Raw genomic sequence first — 3606 nt, forward strand, 5'->3', positions numbered from 1 at the left:
GACGTTTGTGCTTCGCTGCAGAGAAAACACCGCAATTTTTTTCCGAAAAACCTGCTCTGGTAGTTGCAAAGAATTCAGTACATAGCAAGATAGGTACACGCCTGCAGGAAAGTATCTAAAACTGAAAGAAGAAAAGCAGCGAGGATGTACGCAACATGTTCCCCAAGCAGGGTCTCCACCTTACCACCAGGAAAGAAGAATCCCTGGTCCTCTCAGTCTTTCAAGTTTCGTCCGACTCTTTCTTCCCCGAGGTCACACCTGCATCCATTTTCTATCAAAAGGGCAACCTGGTGCATGTAGCTCCCGCTTGCGCAGGGTCCAGGGAAGGGTCCGATCACTTTGGGTCTATAGTACGCAGCCTTTCCCTACATTTCTGTAAGAGGCTGTTTCCAGGACTTGAACCCATGACCTCATGGTCACAAGGCAGCAGCTTTACTACTGCGCCAAGGCTCCCCTGCATCCATTTTCTATCAATTTACAGAAAATGGAACATCCTTTTTATCTAGTACCAATTTACAGAGAACGAAAGTATGCTACTTTCGAACACTTCCTGCAAGAACTCTTCCACAGCATAGCCATGATCAGTACACCAATCTAATACTGAAACTTATTCATACATGTGTCAATCTGTGCGACTCAAACAACAATCATGTACATGTATTAGTTCTAATTTCACTTGCTAGGATCAGAGGTAACTAACCAGCAAGAGTTATTACAGTATCTTGAAATGAAGCATTGCTAGCCCCTACAATCAAATTTGTCGACATCCATAGAGCATATATTGTCGATAAATACTCTGATTTTCTCCAGGGATTAAATTTTTTATGTAATAAATTGTTGATTCATCATGGTCCAGCATAAAAAAGAAGTGGTAGTTATAATCTGTTATCTAATAAAGTGGTTCAGGGTGTCAAACACAATATGAATTTTGAAACAGTTTCATTGCGCAGGAGCAGATGGCCTGCAGTTATGTTTGTGAAATTTACTGGCCAGAGAAAAAAATGTGAAATACCAAATTCTAAACAGCTCGGCATCAGGAGAGGCAGCACCTCATCATATATTGGGTCTTTAACAAAATCAAAGACATAGTAAGAGTATTCCTGAGCTCCTACAGTCATACATACTTGAGCTAGCTAATAGTGACATATTACTACATCTATGTGAACCTTTATTATCCTACTCTGCTTTTCTTGATCCTCTGCTTTGCTATAAAGCTCAGATTTGGTAACTTAACCCTGAACTTCTAAAACATGCTTTCATTTTCCAAAAAAAGAAGTAAATTTCTTTGGCATGATCAAGCCAAATCAACCTCATCCGTCTTGGCCCCTAGCTCAAATGATATAAAGCTGAGGCAACTAACATTTTTCCAGTTTGTAATGAGATTACGGTCTGCATAATCCTGGTCCAGGCAAAATTCATACAGCTCCTTAGATATATCCTTCCTTCTTCTATAGAAAAGATCATAAATGTAACGGCTTCTTGGATGAGAAATGCGGAAAATTGGCCAGAGTGCTTCACACTTTCCCTGTATGACCAAGGGTAACATCTGAATTCCTCAAATTAGTGTATATTCTACAGACTTGATTCCCCCCTAAAAACATACATCCACGCCTCTAGACTTCTTTCTTCTCTGAAAAATCTGAAAACATACCAAGATCTGATTATAGAATAAAATTTAATGATCCATTAAACTTGAAATCCGTACGAATATACATGAAAAAAACTGAAATCTCCATTGTTGATTTCTAACAGCACGAAATTTGAGTCACACCTCAAATCTTCAGGCAAAGGTAGTCTGTTGTAGGCACAATCATAAATTAGCTAGAACCCTGTCATGCAAACTACCAACAGAAAATTGACTTCGTTTATCAATTGGAGGCTTACTGGATTCAATATCCATCTAATATCCACAAAAGATGAGGTTGCTGGGGAGTTCTCCGTGAATCAGAGCCTGCTCCAAAGCCTATTGTGCAGTGATCCTATGATCGGACAGAAAGGTACATTCTATAATATGTATTATTAGAGAACTGATAGACTGTTCATTTTTCTCAAATGCAATGAATTTTTCAACCATTACCAACGTGCAGACCTTTGATGATTCAACTCACATTAACCATGTAAAAATTCAGAGCAGTGGGGTACCTTGTTGTCGACCATCAGAGAAACTTCCAGTTATGCCTCACCGGCCACAATGTCCACATGTAGAACCCAATGGGAGCACTCTCTCCGTTCATACTTGGAACACGCTGTGCTTGTGTTGATAGACATCGTAAAAAGAAGCACCAGACAGTGCACTCACAAACCTAGAAACTGACATCGATGACTCGGCAGAACATGTGGTGAAGCCCGCGCTCACCGCTTCCCAATGTGTTTGAGGTGGCCCTCCTCCACCACAAGACGGTTGTGTCAGATGGCATTGGAGCGGTACGCTACGGCCACAGCGGCTGGAGGTGGAAGGTTGCCGTCACCACCGTGGTGGGAGTGACGCCTCAATCAGTCACTAACAACAAAATCAAGGTGAAATTGTCCTGAAAAAAGAAAACAAAAGCAAATGAATCCAGTGCCCTGGCTACATTTAGATAAATAGCTATCCAAATTTAAATGTAGTAGTCATACAGAAGAGCAACCGAACTCGCATTTGCTCCATACTGACTTTTGCTTGTCTATGTATTGCACACCGTCGGCCAATTCCCCTTATGCAGCTGCACCTAAGCATCCGAACAAACACAAATCCTGCAAAAAAAACTGAGAATTTATTGATTGAGTATATGAAATTGCACAAAACGCAAGTTGAATCCTAAAAAAATAGGATTATCATTGAGACAATACATAAGCATGTACTGTATGTGCACCATAGATTCAGGATGAATAACAAGAAGAGATTAGCATGATGGTTGAGGGAGCTATGGGCTTGCTGCTCCATGCCACGCTCACCCCCGATGAGGAGTCGTGGGAATGCCATCCTCCAACCCCAGCCGCCGGGTGATCTGGAAGTCTCGCACCACACTAGCGGGGCCGCGGCTGTCCGCCAGCAGCACAGCGAGCCCCATGATGAGGCATACATTGAGGAAGCTGCAGCTTTGCTTGCGTCTGAGGCGCCTTCACCCACGGCGAACTGGGCGACGCCAGCAACTTCGTGACGCCGCGGCCGGCGTCCTATTGGATGATGTAGTTCGGGCGGCATCCATTGGAGGGGTTGGGTTGCGACGGGGGCGGCGAGCGGGGAGAGGTGTGACCGTGGAGGCGGGGATGTCCAGCGGGCTGACACGCGAACGCGGCGGCGAGCGGGCTGAGGTGCTGCCGTGGCGGCGAGGGGGCTGAGGTGTGGCGGCGGCGAGGGCTCGGCAAGGGCAAAGGCGAGGGTTCGAGTTGAGGAGGCAGATGCGTACGGGTATGTGGGCCTGATTCACTGGGCCAAAGTGCACGGTCGAGCATTGTTTGCATCATTTGATGCACACGGCGTGGTTTCCCGAATTAGTACCACTCGTGTATATGTTTTAAATTTTTTTTTTTTGCGGGGAAAAGAGATTAAATTAAACTGGGGTATGAGTACAATCAGCACAAATCGCCTCAGCGATTTCTGGAGGGTAGTTTCTAAGCCAAACG

General features: G+C 44.5%; 1 long non-coding RNA gene across 1 annotated transcript; it reads right to left on the minus strand.

Annotated features, from left to right (window-relative positions):
- Nucleotides 1-1058: 1058 nt before the first annotated feature.
- On the minus strand, nucleotides 1059-3404 carry LOC123163494 (uncharacterized). Its single transcript, XR_006481932.1, has 3 exons — nucleotides 2935-3404; nucleotides 2617-2733; nucleotides 1059-2528 (listed from the first exon to the last, which is right to left on the minus strand). It is a non-coding gene; the product is annotated as an uncharacterized lncRNA (long non-coding RNA).
- Between the last annotated feature and the right edge of the window lie 202 nt (nucleotides 3405-3606).

This window comes from Triticum aestivum, chromosome 1A (genome assembly GCF_018294505.1).
Source record: "Triticum aestivum cultivar Chinese Spring chromosome 1A, IWGSC CS RefSeq v2.1, whole genome shotgun sequence".
Taxonomy (NCBI): Eukaryota; Viridiplantae; Streptophyta; class Magnoliopsida; order Poales; family Poaceae; genus Triticum; species Triticum aestivum.